The sequence below is a fragment of the Mustela nivalis genome (assembly GCF_964662115.1).
Source record: "Mustela nivalis genome assembly, chromosome: 10".
NCBI classification, from domain to species: Eukaryota; Metazoa; Chordata; class Mammalia; order Carnivora; family Mustelidae; genus Mustela; species Mustela nivalis.
In genome coordinates this window covers 103,846,853-103,867,041 of record NC_139029.1, presented here as the reverse complement: position 1 = coordinate 103,867,041, position 20,189 = coordinate 103,846,853, and the positions used below count along the sequence as shown (strand labels likewise).

At 43.1% G+C, this 20,189-nt stretch overlaps 2 protein-coding genes across 4 annotated transcripts in view; both read right to left on the bottom strand.

Moving 5' to 3' along the window:
• ADORA3 (adenosine A3 receptor) overlaps window positions 1–15,786 on the bottom strand; it is a 43,385-nt gene extending 27,599 nt beyond the window's left edge. The window contains exon 1 of the mRNA XM_082687401.1: window positions 15,742–15,786. The gene's annotated coding sequence lies outside the window, so the exon portion shown is untranslated. The remainder of the gene's footprint in view (window positions 1–15,741) is intronic.
• The window catches only part of TMIGD3 (transmembrane and immunoglobulin domain containing 3), a 67,961-nt gene that overhangs the window by 43,040 nt on the left and 4,732 nt on the right, over window positions 1–20,189 (bottom strand). For 2 of the 3 annotated variants that reach the window (XM_082687403.1, XM_082687404.1), the window contains exon 1: window positions 15,742–15,830. The exons of the other annotated variant lie outside the window; for it this stretch is intronic. The gene's annotated coding sequence lies outside the window, so the exon portion shown is untranslated. Of the gene's footprint in view, window positions 1–15,741; window positions 15,831–20,189 lie in introns of those variants that run through there. 3 annotated transcript variants of the gene reach the window in all.

The window sequence follows — 20,189 nt, the reverse complement described above, 5'->3', positions numbered from 1 at the left end:
TGCTGAGCCGTACTCGGCTAGACTAGAAGGAGACCCTCTGGGGGTGTCCAGTACTTTCTCTCTCTGCAGACTCTAGCCACCTCAGCTCCCCAGACTCCCATTTCTATTTGCTCCATCACAAGGCTCTGCTGGCTTCCTCTTCTCTGCTTTGCAACCTAGAAACCCTTCCAGAAGTAATCTGGATGACTGGGGGGCTAACTTCATTTGTTTCCCTCTCTCAGAGAACACTGTCTTCACTGCCTGATAGTGTCTAAACACTGCTCATTACTCGTTTGTCCAACTTATTACTTGTTTCAGCCAGGAAAGCAAATCTCGTTCCTCTTAGTCTGTCTTGCTTGGACTTAGAAGTCTAAAATCTATTTTTTGACGGATTGTTGGGGAGGGGGAGTGTAAAAACACTGTCTTTAAAGACACATTTTCATGAGTAATAAAATTCTGTCCATTGCAGAGTAGAGTCATGCAAAGGTCAACCAGCTTTAGAAAATCACCTCTTTAACAGAACCCTCCTGAGTTGTTCTTTTATTTTATTTTAAGATTTTATTTATTTATTTGACAGAGAGAGATCACAAGTAGGCAGAGAGGCAGGCAGAGAGAGAGAGGAGGAAGCAGGCTCCCTGCTGAGCAGAGAGCCCGATGTGGGGCTCGATCCCAGGACCCCAAGATCATGACCTGAGTGGAAGGCAGAGGCTTAACCCACTGAGCTACCCAGGTGCCCCTTGAGTTGTCTTTTTAAAAAGGAGTTAGAAATTTGTATAAAGATTGAGAACTTGAACTCAAGTAGCATAAATCATTAAGATCGCATCCAAGAGATACTGGGCAATTGGGGCTAGCCTTAACAAACCAAAGAGAACGGCCTCACGGTGAGGACAGACCTCCAGCAGAGAAGCAATTCTTAGATACCAATCAGCCCTGACTGCTAATCAATGATTCTTCCTCAGACACGGAGCCGGAAACACTGAAACAGCCTTCTCCTGCCTCCCCTGCAGGCAATGAGCTCGGAGAGCCTGTCCTTGGCCTTGCCATGGGAGAGAAGTGGATTAGCTTAGCTCATTCTACAGGCCTCTGAACACAATTAGAGCAAATTCTTCTTAGGGCTTAAGTTAAATCCTCCGCGTAAATGAGGAACTTTGGGGATACAGCAAGCCACTTCTAGGACCTCGTGGTATCGAGCAGCTGAGGAGATGTAGTTTCCAAATCTTCTATATGCAAATGCCTTTCATACCTGGTAAGGTAGAGGAGAATCTGAGACCTTACATCTTGACAAGGTACTCTGAGTTATGCGGGGCTCTGGCTGCCTATTTATTAGAGAGCTACTTGAATAGAAAATAGTTCCTAGAGCGCCTGGATGGCTCAGTCAGTTATGTGTCTGCCTTCGGCTCAGGTCATGATCCCAGGGCTCTGGGATCAAGCCCCACACTGGGCTCCCTGCTCAGAAGGGAGCCTGCTTCTCCCTCTCCCTCTCCCTCTGCTGCTGTTCCCATTGCTGTGCAGGTTCTCTCTGTATCAGATGAATAAATAAAATCTTAAAAAAACAGTTCCTATTTGCACTTAGAAGGGCAATTAGCATAATTTTTAATGCACAAATTGAATATATAAATTTACCAGCTTTGGAGTTGAATAGACCTAGGTTCAAATCCCAGCTCTGCCACAAGTGGGTGTCCCTGGATAAGGCTTATAACTTCTCTGATGATCAGTTTCATCCATTTATAAAATGGTGGCGATATTCCGCAGCACAGCATGTTCTTGTGAGAAGGGTTCAGGTATGATTTCTGGCACGTAGTAGTCACTCAGTAACTCTAACTCTGATTCTTATAAATTATTATAAAGGTAGCTATCTGGAGATGGAACAGTGACCACAAGAAAGACACAAGAAGGTGGTAACTCTTCATACTTGCCAAAATGAAACCATGCTGTGCTCTAAAGTGAAGTCCTTCCAAGCCTAGGAAAATCTAAGAAAATCTCATTTGTATGCCCCCAAAAGTAGAATTGTCAGAGAGGTCCCAAGTGAGGATGATTGTTGTTTGCCCCGATTGATGGCCCTTCTGAGGCTATCTTTTCCAGAGATTCGGTCTTTCCAGGGACAATGCCCCACACTTGAAGCCCTGGGAGTCACTCAGTGCTGAGTACAGCCTGACCTCCTTGGGCACTGGGAAGGCCCAGATGTGAATGTCAATAGCACACTCCTTCCTCTAGAGACCTTGGCTCTAGTTCAAGGCCAAAGGTGGGTGAGCTGATACCAGACCTAGCAAAGGAGCTACTGGGATCTGCTGGAATGGGGCCACCTCACCAGCAGGCCAGCAGGGTGTCCCTGCGGCTGAATCTGGTCCCTGCTCGCCCACGCTGATGTGTTTGCGATTGGCCCTGTTTATCCATACTGCTCCACAGAAGTGAAGATCAATTTGTATTTGCATTTTTCAGAGACAGGGAGCTCACTTCTGCTCAGTCTCAGGATGGAGACAAGTAAGAGTGTTATGATTGGAATTCTCTCTAGGACCCTCTAACTAGCTCCCGAAAGGACAGTTAATGGTTTAATTTATAAAGCGTGCAAGATAACTCATTTCTGGAGAACATAAGTTATGCTCTCTCTATAACATACATTTTGTTCTGGAGAACCTCAGTTTCCCCCTCACAGAGACTTTGTGTCTAAGTATAGGTCGTTAAAGCTGGACGTGTTAGCAGCTAAGGTCCTCAGTACCCATTTATGACCAATTTCAACTCCTTTCCCTTCTTTGTTGCCTCTCCTGGCTCTTCTGATCTCTTCCTCCCACTTCTCTCTCTCTCCTTTTTTTTTGTTATCCTCTTCAATTTCTTTTTTATGGTAGCAACATACACTTAACATGAAATTTACCATCCTAACCTGTTTTTAAGTGCAGGCTTGGTGGTAATAGACACACTCACACTGCTGTGCAAATACCACCACCATCCATTGCACCCCTCTTTTTTTTTAAATTTAAATTCAATTAATTAACACATACTGTGTTATTTTGTTTTTCTTTTCAACGTAACAGAATTCATTGTTTATGCACCACACCCAGTGCTCCATGCAATACGTGCCCCTCCATAATATCCACCACCTGGCTCCCCCAACCTCCCACCCTCTGCCCCTTCAAAACCTTCAGATTGTTTTTCAGAGTGTGTGTTATTAGTTTTGGAGTTAGAACTTAGTGATTCCTCAGTTGCGTATAATACCCAGTGGTCTTTCCATCCCATGCCCTCCTTAATGCCCATCACCCAGTTACCCCACCCCAAACCTGCCCGCTCCACCAGCAACCCTCAGTTTGCTCCCTCTCTTTTTATCTTGTAAAACTGAAACTGTACCCATGAAGCACTAACTTCAGGCTCCCCGCCCCACCCCCAGCAAGCACCGTCCCACTTCCTGTCTCCAGGCTTCTGACAGCTCCAAGTCCCTTGCTGGCATCAACCTTTTCTCCTTAAGTTAAATCTTGCTCTTACCCTTCTACTCATAGCCAACCCACGTCTCCTTCTCTCCTCCTAGAAACAGACTGTCCAGATTTAATCGCTGTCTTTAGCTGCTAAAGGATTCTTCAAACTCTGAACAAATCACAGGAGAGTCTGACAATAATGTCCCAAAGTACAAAGGTATGTATCATAAAAACGGATTTTCCTGCCCTGTCTCATATTCCACCACCATTTCCACTCCTCTTGGCTAGCCATGGTTAGCAGGTTGCTGTGTGTTTGTCCAGAATGATTCTATGCCTACATGGTATGTAGAGCACAGCATACTGGTTCATGACAGACATTCTAGAGCCAGGAGGCTGGGGCTTTGAATTCAGACTTTGCCCATTTGTTGGATGATCTGGAGCAAGTGATAAACTTCTCCTTCTTTGACTTCTTCATATAAAGTTGAGATAATATTAGTATCCATTTTAAATGGTTGTTGTGAAGATTAGTAAGTTAATAAATGCAAAGCATTTAGAACAAATACTGGTGTGTAATAAACGTTACACAGATTATTGTTGTGAATTATTATTGTTATTATGCTTGTATTTCTATCTGTTACACAAATGGTATCATACCAAGTATCCTATTGTGTGAGTGTGTTGCACCTAATAAACATACCATCAATATCTTTCTTTCCTTTTTTTAAGGATTTATTTACTTATTTGAGAAAGAGACAGAGAGAGCACGTGTGGGGGGAGGGGCAGAGGAACAAGCTGACTCCCCATGGAGCAGGGGAACCCCCCAAAACATGCTGGCTGGACCCCAGGACCCTGAGATCATGACCTGAGCCAAAGTCAGACGCTTAACCACTTAACCAACCAGCCACCTAGGGAGCCCCGCCCCACGGATATCTTTCAAAATTAATTCAACCTCATTCATTGCAATGACACAATATTTGATTATATTGTATAGTTGTAAGAGTGGAGTTATTTTTTTTTTTAAGATTTTATTCATTTGAGAGAGAGGGAAAGAAACAGACAGCACAAGCAGGGGGAGAGGCAGAAGGAGAGGGAGAAACAGAGGCCCTTCTGAGCAGGGAGCCCGATATGGGGCTCAATCTCCAGACCTGGAAGTCATGACCTTAGCTGAAGGCAGATGTCCAACCATCTGAGCCATGCAAGGCCCTCATGAGTTGGAGTTATTTTTAAATGCAGGGTACAAGAGACTGCAGAGCACACGACAGCATATCCCACAATATATATCCCAAGATCTTAATCTTGGCATCCTGGGTTGTAGGCACAGGTCGGGGGGAGACACATCAGAATCTGTGTTTGCTTTTGTCGAAGCTGAGCTCCTAAAGGACAGGACAGATTTCCTTCTATGCTCTGAGAGCTGCTGATGGCACTGCTCCACTCACAGAGGCTTGGCCTTCACAGTTGCTGTCCTTATTGATCAATTCTTGTAAGTGACCCTGTCCAAACATGGTTTTCCGGCAGGCTCTTGGAAGGGAAGTCCTCCCCTTCCTGCCCCTTCCCATGACCTGGACTGGAAAGGGCTGGTCCCTCAGGGAAAGACTCTGTAGAAGCTGGCAGGAAAGGAGCCTGTGAGAGCACACGACTGATGTATCAAATAAACAAATGGGTCGGCTTGTGAGTTTGTGTGCCCATGTGCGTGCGTGTGTGTGTCTGCGCGCACGTGGTATCAACGTCATGCCTTCTTCCCTTGCTTTCCACTCCTATCTACCTTCTATTACTTTCTGCTCATCTTATATCTGGGAAGCAGAGTATAAAGGCAATGAATAGGCAAGACCTGTACCCAGAACGGAAACACAACACATACAACACAATAGGCATCTCCAGAACACAACACAACATTAAGCCAAGAGGCCTGAAAGTTTGGGGAACACCCAGCTCTAGGAAATCAGTATAGTATCTGGCCCTGAGTACCACTCTGGGGAGCCCATTTCAACAACCTATCGGCTTTGTGATTTAATCTCCCTGTGTTTCATAGTTAGGGTGATAAAGATATCTATTTTATAGAGTCATTTTAAGGATTAATGAATTAATTTCATAAGGTGCCTCTACCAGCGCCTGGCACAGAGTGAGCACTGAAGAAATGTCAGCTGTCCCCATTACTGTATCTAAATACATCCGCATATCCCAATGTCTCAGCTTGTTTCCTTTCGGGCTCATTCCTCAAATGAAGGAGCTCGACATGGGACTCAAACCCAGGACCCTGGGAGCATGACCTGAGCTGAAGCAGATGCTTAACCAACTGAGCCACTCAGGAGTCCCAAATTTCATCTATTTAAACAGAAATCATACACACACACACACACACACACACACACACAGCACACAGAAGTTAGCAGAAAAAAAGCCCATAATTTCTAATTTTAGATATTTTTCCCAAAAAGAGGGCCAGAGCCATTTCAGAGACCATCTGATTAGATCCTGTAAGCAGGAGGCACAGGAATCCTTCTGGACTTTTGAAATCAGATGGGCGTTTTCCAACACATTCCTGTATGGGGTAGTTGACAGAATTACAATAACATAGCACAAGGACCCAGCAGTCTGGAGACTTAACCTACCCAAAAGGGTGGGCATAGGCAGGACAAATCATCAAGGTGAAATTGAAGTATTTAATGCTCCCATTCTACTGAAAGCCTCTACTGCATCTACTGCTGAATGACTCACTGAGGCCGAGGGCTCATGAGGGCCTGATAACATCCATTCACGATGCGCTTCTCATTTTCTAGACTTTAAGACAATTACCGGCCAGTATTTTATTCTCCAGACCAATGTGTCCTGTGGGGTGTTTCTCCAAAAGAAGAAATTCAAAAAGGAATCAGAAAGATGCTGGCCATGGGGCTCTAGAAATCCAGCTGCCTTCTCCCAGCTTCTAGAGACACAACAGTCCCATTGTGTGCGGAGAAAAATGAACTGAAGTTTTCTGAAAGCATATTTGAACTTGGACATCCAGTGCGTAGATTACCAGCCAGCTCCCAGTCAAGGCACCCCCTCCTCTCCTCTCCAACTTTGCAAGAGAATTCAGTTCCATTTAAGTCCAGGGGACATGGCAAAAACAACACTCCAAACGCCACTTCCATTTTTGGCAATGGGAAATAGCCCTTCAGCGAAGTCCTCTGCATTCTCTGTACTTCATACATCAGTTTCCTCTGCTGGCTTCAGAGGGAAGGACTAAAGCCTGAGGAGTTAAGGCTCATTTGCTAAGTTGTTTTACAGGAGGAAGAATACCAATATCAGCAGAAAGAACAAAGTCACTGATTTTTAACCCTGGAAGAGTGTTAGCTAGCCACCGATTAGCTCCTGCATTTTTCAGATGCGGAAACCAAGGCCAAAGAGGCCAAGGGCCGGGGCGGCCCTTTGCGAGGTATCCCCAAGACAGGCCACCTTAGGACCCCAGAGAGGCTAAGAGCCATGCCCTTGTTTCCCCTGTTTATTTGCATTATTAACTCCCCATTAACCCTTCGTGGTAATGGCTATATACAAAGTACCATACTCAGAAGGAGGCAAAAGTCTCCCCTACAGAAATGCAGAGTGACTAGTTAATTTCTTTTTCTTTGAATACACGTCATCTCTCATACTCCTCATCCCTGTCAGTGAAATGATAAGCCATTCTTCTTGTCGTGTTGGCTCAGATTCTTAGAGTGAGTCATGTTTTACGTTCGCTCCCTTTCGATACATCCAGTGCTATTAGTTAGCTATTTAAATCTTCTCTCAACAGACATTTATTCGTCTCCCACCACGAGCCAAGCCCTGCCGCTCGCTCTCCATTCCCTCTTCTGTCATCTCATCCCCAGGCGCTACCTCCCTCCAACAGATCAACATCTGCAAGAGCTACCTGGCTGCCTCCAGGCCGACCTCTCTTGTCTCCAACAAGTCACATCTGAGGAATGTTCCTTGAGCAGCTCAACTGGTCACACTGTCCTTCTGCTCCTCAATCCATGGTTGACTGCTTCCCATTACCCACCAATTCAGGTCCAAACTCCACCCCTTGGTTTTCACATTTTTCCCACAACCATCTTATCTATCCAAATTCCTTTCCCCGTGGTTCTCCCCTAACTCTTCTTTAACTGGTAAAAAGCCCCTCCTCCTTCAAAGGATGGCATCAAGGATTCTCTTCAAGTTCCTCTTCCTCTTCCTCAACGCCAGAGTAATGGCTTCTTGGGTTACCTTGGGTGATGAGTTCTAACACAAGAGCGCTCAGATCGCTATATGCGTCCCTGTACCTCAGCCCTCTCCTCGCCTGCACGCCGAGCAGTTCAAACACAGGAGCCGTCCTTTTTGGTTTTTGTTCCAATGTCCAGCCCAGCATAGGGGCTCTGTAAATTTCCACACAGAATGAATGAATGGTTCCCAGCACAGCACTGAGTTCTCGGTGGGCTCTCAAGGAAGACTTGCTGAGCACTTGAAGGTAATCTGACGTCAGAGCTCACCTTCCAGCATTGTAGGCAGGGATGTCAATGGTGCTTGTGACACAAAAAACAAATTCCTTAAAGTATTGTTGCTTTAAAGAGGAAACTTCCCTTGGTCACTGAGGCCAAAGAGGTTCCAAGTGTAAGCAGCACTTTGAAAATTGTCCCTGGGACAAGCTGTCCTAGGACACCAGAGAGTTCTCCTTCCTTTAAGAGGAACCTTCCTTTTTTGACATGTGATTTCACAGAATTAGAAAGAAGGTAGTTTGAAGTCATTTGGAAATGCTGAGGAATACAGGGACTGTTTCTGAGGGAAACAGCCTACTTTGCCAAGACCAAAGAAGACATATCTAATCTGGAATTAGTAAACTTTAAAGAAAATTAAAACAATATAATTAACAACATGAAACACACAGGGACCATGGTAACCAGGATTAAAGTATATGTCATCTTTTTTTTTTTTTTTAACTCAGTGCCTAAGGTGGGGCTTGAACTCACGAACCTGAAATCAAGAGTTGTGTGCTCTACCACTGAGCCAGCCAGGCATCCAAAATAGACGTGATCATTTGTTGCTGGACCATTTTAATTAATATTCATTTTTTCGGGACGCCTGGGTGGCTCAGTTGGTTAAGCAGCTGCCTTCGGCTCAGGTCATGATCCCAGCGTCCTGGGATCGAGTCCCACATCGGGCTCCTTGCTCTGTCTGCCTGTGCTCGCTCTCACTCTCTCTCTCTCTGACAAATAAATAAATAAAATCTTTAAAAAAAAAAAATATTCATTTTTTCAAGGGGATTCCCACCCACCCCCGCCACGTCCTTATTACAAGATGGGCTTCTAATTTTCTTTAAGCCCTGCCCCTAAATACCTAAGCATTTAAAATTAAAGCCTGCTTATTTGCTATTTGTCAGCTCATATGGCATTTTCACAATTTTTAAAAGAATGGTTGCATCACAAAATTGAGCATATCAGGATGATGTCATCGGATGATATGCCATTAAAATCCTATGACATGCAGACAACTACAGAAATTTCACTGAAAAACCACAGTGTGTTCTTCTGAATAAGATATCGACACGTGATTTCAAATAATTAGAAATCATTTATCAATTACATATTACAGGCAAGATACCGTGCAGAAAACTATGTTGTACCCCAGTGACTCCTTGCTCTCAAGTTTAGCAAATACAGGAGGAGGATTGGCATTGGGAAGTTCATCACCCACACCCTTCTCATGGCTACACAAACTGTGTAGTTCAAGCGTTTTATCAAGTTCATTGCTTGGACAAGCCATGTCTGGGTATGACTAATGGTTCTGAGCAGTTCCTGATAAGTGTGTGTCTCTTGCTGTGGCTGCTGAATTGGCCCTCCTGGCATCCGGCCCCACGTAGTGGGCGCCCACTACTACCTACTGTGCCCTAAATGCATTTGGTTCATCTTTGAAGTCCCGGAAGCCAAGCACACAGACTCTCCTTTGGGTTTAGAGCCATGGTGTCTACAAAATAATTGCAACTTCTGCAATCCTTGGAATACATTTGGGGAAACAGTCTCAAGAATTAAAGAGCTAAGGTTGAGGAAAGCATGTTTCCATTTCAGGGCCCTGAAGAATAAAAAGGTTCCCAGGACCTCTGGCGTTCCTCCAGGAAAGGACTGCCACATCACAGAGGAATTGGATTTTTGCCTGGGAGCCTTTGGAATGACCTAAACTGTAAATACTTGTTCAAATAGATGCCCTGCATAGTGACTTGGCAAGAGGAGAATTTACCCAATCTATGATATCGAATTCATCTGATACTTATATTCCCCAGGAAAATTTTATATATTCTACATCCCAGTGAACCTGATCCCCAGGAACAATACAGGAAAATTTTTCCCACTTGGGCCTCCCTTTGCCAATAGCAGTGCTATCCCACCCTTAGCAACAAGCACTTGCCTTAGAGAAACAAAATTCCTTTTGGTTCTATTGAATTAACTTTAACAAATGTAATCTATGTGCCAAAGATTCTGTGTAGCCACTGGAAGTTAGACAGAAAAGGGAGAAGATCTGGTCTCTGATCTGGAGGAACTTATAGGCAAGTGCTATATAATATAATGTCTTGGGGCACCTGGGTGGCTCAGTTGGTCAAGCCACTGCCTTCAGCTCAGGTCGTGATTCGGAGTCCTGGGATCAAGTCCCACATCGGACTCCCAGCTCCATGGGAAGTCTGCTTCTCCCTCTGACCTTCTCCCCACCCGTGCTTTCTCTCATTCTCTCTCAAATAAATAAATAAAATCTTTTTAAAAAGCACAATGTCCTTAAATAAATAAAATCTTTTAAAAAATATATAATGTCTGAACCAAGCAACATAGACTTGGGACCACTGGAACTTAAGAAGAGAGGGTTGTTAGCCCAGCATGGGGGTTTGGGAAAAGCTTCTTGAAAAAGGTGGCATATAACCTAATTTCTAAAGGAAAAATGAGGAGTCACTCCCAAAAAGTAGGAAGGGTGCTTTTGGCAGATGGAACAGTGTAAGCAAAGGTCCAGTGGCATAAGGAGGTGAATGACAATAAGAAATGCAAGCAGTTAGGCAAAAGAAGCACAAGGTAGAAGGTGGGAATAAAGGTGAGACAAGGAAGGGTAAATCTATAGAAGACAAGATGTGGAGAACCTTGAATGGCCTGCTAAGGAATCCAGCACACGGGGAGGACCCATCGATGAGTTTTTCTTTGTTTATGCAGGGAGCTGTTTGGGTAGATAATATTTTATTAAACTTGCCTTTTAATGTTTTATTATCATGAAATTAATACTCATTTATTTTTAAGAAAACTAGGAACTACAGCCCCAAATATCAAAAACAATCTTAAAAAACTGCTGGAGAAATCTTGCCATTTGCAACAACATGGATGAAACTAGAGGGTATTATGCCGAGCGAAATAAGCCAGTCAGAGAAAGACAATTATCATATGATCTCTCTGATATGTGGTATTTGAGAAACAAGGCAGAGGACCATAGGGGAAGAGAGGAAAATATGAAACTACACAAAATCAGAGAGGGAGACAAATCATAAGAGACTCTTAATCTCAGGAAACAACCTGAGGGTTCCTGCAGTAGAGCAGGGGTGGGAAGCATCGGGTAGCTGTGTGATGGACACTGGGGAGGGTATGTGCTACGGTGAGTGCTGCGAATTGTGTAAGACCCCTGAATCACAGACCTGTACCCTGAAGCAAATAATACTTTATATGTTAATTTAAAAAAAAGAAAAATTCCAATTAAAAAAAAATGGTGGAGGTGATGAGGCTGGCTGAGGACAAAGCAAAAGCTGACATCCTCCAACTTTCCCCCACCCAACTCCTGGGTGGGACGTATGTGACATTCTTTAGGACTCCCACCCATCTTAATGTTAATACCTTGCTAGAGGGCAAAACGACCTTGGCGATGGCAAGGCCTCTGTTTCTTTTGCAGGCCCTCTTTAGCATGTGAAAGTTCTATTGAAATCTCCCTTTTCCTTACATCCCCCCAACTCCAGGGTACATAACCTGCCACCCCACACAACCCCCAGGGCAGCAGCTCTTCCTGCCCCAGGGGTCCTGTCCCTGTGCTTTAATAAGCCACCATTTTGCATGGAAGAGTCTCAAGAATTCTTTCTTGGTCATCGGCTCCAGACCTCAGCCCACCGAATCTCACCTATATTCTAGAACTTCATCAGAGGCATCACACTTCCTAATTTCAAAGCCTATTACAAAGCTACCATAATTGAAACAGTGTGTTCCTAATATAAAGACAAATATAAAAGTATATATATATATATATCGAGTCCCGCATCGGGCTCTCTGCTCGGCAGGGAGCCTGCTTCCCTCTCTCTCTCTGCCTGCCTCTCCATCTACTTGTGATTTCTCTCTGTCAAATAAATAAATAAAATCTTTTAAAAAAAATTTTAAAAAAATTATAGATAAAGAGATAGATAGATAGAGACATATACATAGTATACATAATCTCCTAATCCCCAACAATGGAAAAACAACCAATTTAAAAAATGGGCAAATTGAGCTGAATGGTCATTTCTCCAAAGAAGATATACAAATGGCCATTAAGCCCATACAAAGATGCTCAACATCACTACTCCCTAGGGAATTGCAAATCAAAACCACAATGAGGTACCAGTTTGCATCCATTAGGATGGTATTCCTGAAACAAACAGATGAATGAAGGAGGGTTGTGAGGATGTGGAGAAGGGAGAAATCCCCACAGGGGGCGGGGGGGGGGGTGGTACGGAGAATAGTATGGCAGTTACTCAACAATTTAAAGATAGAATTAAGGTATGATCCAAAGATGCCACTTTCGGGTATACTTGAAAGAACTGAAAGAAAAAACTCAGGAGTACAGTCACGTTCATGGCAGCATTACCCACAACAGCCAGAAGATGGAAACAATGCAGATGTCAATTGACAGAAAAATGGAGAAGCAAAATGTGGTGTAGGCATACAACAGAATGTTTTAGGATTTTATTTATTTATTTGACAGAAAGACACACAGCAAGAGAGGGAAAACCAGCAGGGGGAGTGGGAGAGGGAGGCGCAGGCTTCCCACCCAGCTAGGGAGCCTGCTGCCGGCTCCGGGCTGCGTCCCACCCAGGACCCTGGGATCATGACCCGAGCTGAAGGCAGAGGATTAAAGACCGAGCCACCCAGGCACCCCATTATTCAGCTTTTAAAAGGACGGCAATTCTGACAAAGACTACACCAAGGATAAGTTCTGAGGATATTATGCTGGGTGAAGTAAGGCAGGCACAAAAATAAAACAAGAAAACAAAACCACAAATACTGCGTGATTCCACTTCTATGAAGTACCTAGGGTAGTCAATAATCAAATTCATAGACAGAAAGTAGAATGATGCTTGCCAAGAGCTGGGGAGTCTCTAATGGGTACAGAGTTTCAGCATGGGAAGATGCAAACTATTCTGGGGTTGGATGTTGGGAACAGTTTCACAACAATGTAAGTATACTTCATGCTCCTGAACGACTGTACACTGGAAAATGGTTAAAATAACAAGTTTTATGTTATTTAAATGTTATCACCACCTCCCCCCCAAAAAACCCCACCTTCGAACACAGAAAAGCAAGAAAGTTACTCAAGTTACTCGTAGCTATGCACAAGTTCCCCCTGTTCCTACCAAGTAGAATACTCTGGAGTAGTAAATGGGAGAATAGAGGATGTAATTCAATTTGTGCTTGAGACAGGATAAAAAGAAGGATGAATTTCACCAGGACAAAATCAAAGGCAGGGAGACTGGCTAGGTGGTGATAGCAAAAAGCCGAAAGACGAGGAAAGCCTGGATTAGGGAAGTGCTAGGTCACTGCCGAAGAAGAACACACACATTAGAAATATATTTAGGACCTAAAACGAGCCATTTTTGGTGAGTGACTAATGGTGAGGATGGAAGAAATGAACCCAGGTACCCAGCTTTAGAAGTGTAGGGAAGAGGGTGTCATTACTTGAGACTAGATACGTTTGAGATACACAGAAAGACAGAAAATATAAATTGGAAATTTTAAGTAACTTAATCAAAATTTGGAATAATCCAATTAAAAAGTTGGGAATACTTGGGAATGTGATTATGGTGGTTTGCAATTTGTTAATTTGGTTAAAATGACTATTTCTCAGAACTCTCTGTATGTTTCTGGTTGGAAAGCAGAAGAGAAGCTGCTGCCATGTTTTCACACGTGTAAGGTTGGTGCAGAAGCAGGAGGCATGGATGGAACTCATGCTCATTGTCAATTATCTACTGGCTCATCTCCTTGGCGTGGGGCCACAGCCAGTCCTGCAGCTGCTCTACCTCCTCCTGGATCTTCTTCACCTTTTCCAACTCCTGGGACAGGTCAGTATCTAGCTCCATAGCAAAGTAGGCCAGCCCCTCCTGCAGAGGCTGGAGGTGATGAGAAACTGACACAGGTTCTTCTTCATGGACCTTCAGCTCAAGGCCCTGGCTTCTAGCCCATTCCTGTTCTTCCTCCCCCACTTTATCTCCTCCTTCTGTTCCTAACTCCCTGCCTTGCAAACTTCATGCTCTGCACCAGGCACAGAGAACATGACTTCACAGAGACCATATAACCACATCTCACAATGATATGAGGTCAAATCTTGAGTGGTTTTGTTCTCTGATTGAACTCTGATGGAGAATTTAGTGCTGGACAGGGTTTCAGGGTCTAAGGCCTGAAGGATGAGTTCTCTGAATAGGCTCTGGGTTATCTGGAATGCGTTCTCTGATATTATTAGATTTAAAGGTACTACTAATGGTCCCTGTTCCAGTGGTAAAGAGGACACTAGAGTTCTATGTGGCAAAAGCAGTTACACAGATTGTCAGACTTTGTCACCTTTAATCAAATGCCTATAGAATAGGGGTTGGCAAACCCTTTCTGAAAAGAAAGTGACAGTAAAAATAATAGGCTTTGTGAGCCACAGCTGCTCAACTCTGTGGTTGTAACTCAAAAGCAGCCATTAGTAAGAATATGAATGGGTGTTACTGTGTTCTGATCAAACTATTTACAAAGACAGAGCACAAGCCAGGTTTGGTCTGGGAGGCTTAGTTTGCCAACTTCTGCCATAAAAGGTAAAGCTTGGGTGAACAAGAGTCTGCTGCCGTAGGATATTTTAGTGACAATATGAGCTATAATAGGATTGATTGGTTGCTTCTAAGTGTGCTGAAGAACTTAGAGAAGGAAATGATGAGCTCAGAGCTTTCCATTCTTATTCTTAGCTCAAGGTCCATATAGGGGATCTGAAATTGTCTATGAGCACCCTAACAGAATCCTGATTGGTACAGTGAGGCGAGAACTGAAATCAGATAAGTTGCAGGCAAACTGAAAAAGGAGTGATAAATTTGTAGGTGAGGCAATCTGGGATGTGCCACATTTGAGGTGCCTACGGGATCTCCAAGTAGAGATGTTTAGCAGGCATCCACACATACGTGATGGCTATAGCCTCATAAACAAATGAAATAACCAGGAGGGGGAAATCAAGAGAAAAGCAGTGAGCTAAGGCAGAACTCTGAGGGACTCAACCTCCAGGGGATGGGCAGGGGAAGAGGGACCCATAAAAGAGTCTTAAAATCTAAGACCCCTCGAGGAAAAGAGCCTCACAGAAGCTACACACAGAAATGGAGAGTCTCAAGGAGCTGTGAGGGATGACAATAAAACTGGGTCTGGTTGAGGTTGAAAAATTCAGTGAGTCAAGATTGAAAGAGACAGGAAAATGGCTACTGCCTTCAAAAGAAACAACTGTAGAGGAGAAGCAAGATGTGAATTTTAATGTAAGAGGTTTATGTTCCTGCCAGTGTTCCCTTCTTCACATAGCCATTGAACTTGGGGATGATGCGCAGAGGCCAGATAAAGGAGAAGTGGTTGTGTGGCTCCCTTCCACGTAGGCAGAAGGACTGCGTGAATGGGAGACGGAAGCAGGAGGAAGTTGCCTGGCGGCTTCTATTCATTTAACCAAATAGCAGGTGCCGTTGAAGAGAGGAAGTAGAGGGCTGGGTAGAGAGTTTGAAGAGAGAACTGAAGTTTTGGAAGAGTCACCTAAGGGTGGGGAAATATGATTTACAGCAGTATAGACATCATACCACACAGCCACGTGGATGCCCTTGATCTGTGACGTAGGCAGTGAAGGGAGAATTTCTCTTACTCACAGATTTACAATACCAGACGTGTCTGTCCTCAACAAGACCAGTTCTTCGACTTGAAATTTATAATGTATATTTCTTTTGGTAACCATAGAAGATGAAAGAAAAAACAAAAATTTTTCGGGATTTTAGCAGCTCTGAGAGCATCCTTATAAATTTCCTAATTCTCTAGGGAAATTCTCAGACCACTCATAAAGATGAGCTAACCAGGCATGAATAAATACAGTATTGATTCCCATAATATCTTACCAAAATATTACTTGCAGATTTCTGTTTATTTCACCATGAAACGTCTTGGGATTTATTCTTGGAGAGAACTGCAGCCAGCCTTCTGAAATGACAGGTGAGTAACTGTGTAGCTGTATTTCTATCCCTTCACAAACTCAGTTTTCTCCTGATAAAAGAAAACACAAAAACCAGGATTTGGAATTCAAGGGAAAACGTAAATCAAAAATCTATTGGTAGGTTCCCCCAAGAGGTTATAATATCTAGAAAGTTTCTAAAGAAATTTTGCTAACCATACCCATAGCAGAAGTATAAGTTCTTTGGTAACCCAACTGTTAAATGTAGTTTTAGTGGATATTTTTTATGATGAACAAGAGAGAGAGAGAGAGAGGAGAAAAGAAAGAAAAAGAGAGAAAGAAAGGAATTAAAGTTCTATGTGAACTTAGGTGTAATACATTATTTGGAGAAGGGGGAAGAGCTGAGGGAGAGGGAGAGAGAGAGAATCTTAAGCAGGCTCCATGTTCAGCATGGAGCCTGACTTGGGGCTCGATCTCACAACTCTGAGATCATGACCTGAGCTGGAATCAGGAGTTGGATGCTTAACCAATTGAGCCATCCAGACACTCTTTATCAATTTTAGAGTAGTAACTTGTACAATGTAGTAACTTTCTGTATATCCACTGTGTTGTGCAAACATCACCATTATCTAAGTCCAGAACATTTCCAACTCCCTAAAAAGAAACCTCATACTTCTCAATTCACTCCTTCCCCCATTCCCTAGCAACTATTAATCTACATTCTGTTTCTATAGATTTGACCATTCTGGACATTTCTATAAACATAATAATAGAATATGTGACCTTTTGTATCTGAATTCTTTCACTTAGTATAATGTTTTTAAGATTCATCCATGTTATAGCATGTATCAGTACTTCCTTTACAAGGCTGAATAATATTCTATTATATGGCCATACCATATTTTGCAATTCACACTGTTTATAGCTATCTTCACTATCCATGTGCAGAATTATTTTCATCTTCTAAAACTGAAACGCACAATTACTGAGTGTTATTCTCTTTTCCTCTCTCTGCCCAGCCCTGGCAACCACCATGCTACTTTCTGTATCCATGAATTTGATTACTGTAGGTACCTCATGTAAGTGGAATCAAAGAGAGTTGTCCTTCTGTGACTAGCTTATTTCACTCAACACAATGTCCCAAAAGTTTGACCATGTTGCAAGTTGCATCAGAATGCCCTTACTTTTTAAGACTGAAAAATATTCCATTGCATGCCTATGCCACACCTTTTTACCCATCTGGGGATGGACACCTGAGTTGCTTCAGGTTATTGTAAACAGTGCTGCTGTGAACGTGCTTGTACCAACAACTGTTTGAGTTCCTACCTTCAGTTCTTTGGGGTAAATATTCAGAAGTGAAATTGCTGGATCACATGGTGATTCTCTTTTTAATTTTTGAAGAGCCATGGTATGGTTTTCCATGGCCTGCACCATCTTACATTTTCACCAATGGTGCGCAAGTGTTTCGGGGTCTTCAGATCCTCACTAACACTTGTTATTTTGTGTCGTTTTCCTGGGTTTTGGCTTTTTTTTGGGTACTAGCCATACCAGTGGGTTTGAAGTGAAATGATGCCATCTTAACAGTAATCTATCCCTAAGTATTTCATTCTTTCTGATGGTATTGTAAATGGAATTTTTTTTAAATTTCAGTTTTGGATTGCTCATTGCTAGCGTACAGAAATACAACTGATTTTTATATCTTGATCCCGTATCCTTCAACTTTGCTGAACAGTTCTACATGTGTGTCTGTGTGTATCCCATCTGTAACATGGGGTTATAAAAGTACCTGTTGTTATGAGGATTATGTGTTAACACTTGTCAAGTGGTAAGTGCTGGGCCTGGCACATAACAAATGCTAAAAAATTGTTAGAGACTAAATATTTACCAGACAGTAAATATTAAAGGCCTGTTACACACTTATCTGTAGGACTTGTGCAGTGAACAAGTCTGACCACAGGTGTCTTAGTCAATGTGAACTGCTTTAACAAATTACCACAGATTAGGTGGCTAAAATAATAAACATTTATCTCTCACAGTTCTGGCGGCTGGGAAGCCCAAGATCAAGGTGCCAGCAGATACAATGTCTGTTGAGAGCTATCTTCTTGCTTTGTACTTAGCCTCCTTCTGTACCCTCACATGGAAGAGAGATCATCATCTTCTTGGAAGTTCATGAATTCCATTCAGGAGGGTTCTACCTTCACAACGTAATTACCTCCCCCCAAAGCTCTACCTCCAAATACCAACCCACTGGGGATGAGAGCTTCAACAGATAATTTTGGGGGGAGGGGACACCATCATTCAGCCAATAGTAACAGGTAAGATCTCTGATCTTGTAGAACTTACATGAACTATCCCAAACACCTCATACTTGGATTGCTATTTTTCAGATTACTTCTGCTAGGAAATAATTTTTCCCAGGTTTCTCATGTTGCTTCCCCTCTTCCAAGCAGAGGCACAGATGGCTCTATTTTCAGACTGTCTCCCTCTAGAGCAGAGAACAGGTTTGTGTACTGTCTAGTTTAATAAAGAGAATATTTCCTTCCAGGCAAAAGTCAGGCAGAGGCTCTTGTAGACTACTACAGAAGATTTGAGTTTCTTGGGCTTGGGGTTCCTTGGCTGTGATAGCATGCCATGGAGAATAGAACATTCACTCTGCATCACCTCTGTGGGACCCAAGGAGCAAGGAGAATGGATGTGAAACTGAAACTCGTGCTGCTTTTCGTGCCACAAATAATAAAGTCCTTTGTCTCTGACTCCAAAGTCTTGTATCTTCTGCCAGCATCCCCACAAAGGGCTAACTTTGTTGATTGCAGGTAGGGTAAAATGTCAGATCCTTCAGAGTTTTTTATAACTGCCATCCAGGATGCTGTTACAAAGGTATAATCCTGAAACCTAATTTCTACTTAGATATCTAAATTTATCTGGCTTTTAGCCTCCTCCATACCTCTCCAACTGAATTGTCCATCTCATCCTGAGGAAGACCTTCTTCATGGGCCAGGATTTTTAAAACATATAGTATCAGGCTCATTTCTACTTCTGACATTGGGTTCCTATCTCCTCCACTTTGGAATTCCTCCCTCATTCCCTTTTCTCACACTTAGTCAGTTCGAATCCATTTCTCAAGACCTGTTTCAAGTCCCACAGAAAAAGTCCCCATTGACCATTGTTTCTGTGAACATCTATAGGAGTTAAGAACGTGCACACATAACATAGAATTTGAGTACATGTTATTGTCTAATATTGTTTTTTAGGGGTTCCATATGGGTATGCATTGCCTCCTCATTCTAATTGTAAGCAGGAAGCTGGGGACAAGGCAGAAACTGAATGTGATTGACTAAAGGGGGTAAGCGCATGTGCACTGAAGCCAGAGATCCCAGATCCAAATGCCTACTACTTAATGGCTTTGTGACCTTGGGAATATTATTTAACTTATTTATGCCTCCATTTCTTCCCTTTAAAGTGGGAATAATGATTGAGGCTCTTGGGTGGCTCAGTTGTTGGGCGTCCACTCCTGATTTTAGCTCAGGTCCTAGTACTCTTGATTTTAGTTCAGGTCCTAGTCTCAGAGTCGTGGGATTGAGACCCACATCCGGCTCCAAGCTGGGTGTAGAGCCTGTTTGAGATTCTCTCTCTCCCTTTTCCTCTGCCCCTCCCTCCAGATACTCTCTCTCAGAAAAAAGGGGGGGTACTAATGATCATGATAATATCTATCTTACAGACTCATTATAAGAATTAACAGGGGTGCCTGGGTGGCTCAGTGGATTGAGCCGCTGCCTTCGGCTCAGGTCATGATCTCAGGATTTCCTACCTGAGAAACCTTTCTGCTATAAACCACCAGGTAAAATTTAAAAAGCGTTCTGTTTCACAAGAAAGTGAAGAAGATATTCAAGGGTCAAAGATGAAACCACAGCACAAACTCAAAAAGCAGGGTGAATGTTAAAGCGAGGGGCTAAAGCGAGGGGCTATTCTAGATGGTCTGCTGATACAGGGTAATCTATAGCATTTGTTTTAGTGCACTTGGAGGCAGCACAGTAAGTCTGGAGTCCAAGTGAGTTCAAGAGTAATATTTGAGACCCAAACATTTCTCCAGGATTGCAAAGGATTACACATTCAGTGAATAGTTAAAAAATGACACACACATACCTCCCAAAAGAATATAGTAAGAAATAATAATATCCGTTGAGGTATTTGGTACGGGATCCAAAATCTCCTTTGTGAATTTTTAACCACATGTGAGACCCCAGATAAGTTTGGGGCCTGAATTCAGATTTCCTCCATGTTCCAAAAACAAACAAATCAGTTAAATATTTACTCCAAGTGGTCCAAGATTGGTAGTACCCAAGCATCTGGCAAAGAAACCACAAATTCTCTCCACTCAGTCCTCTAAGAACTCCC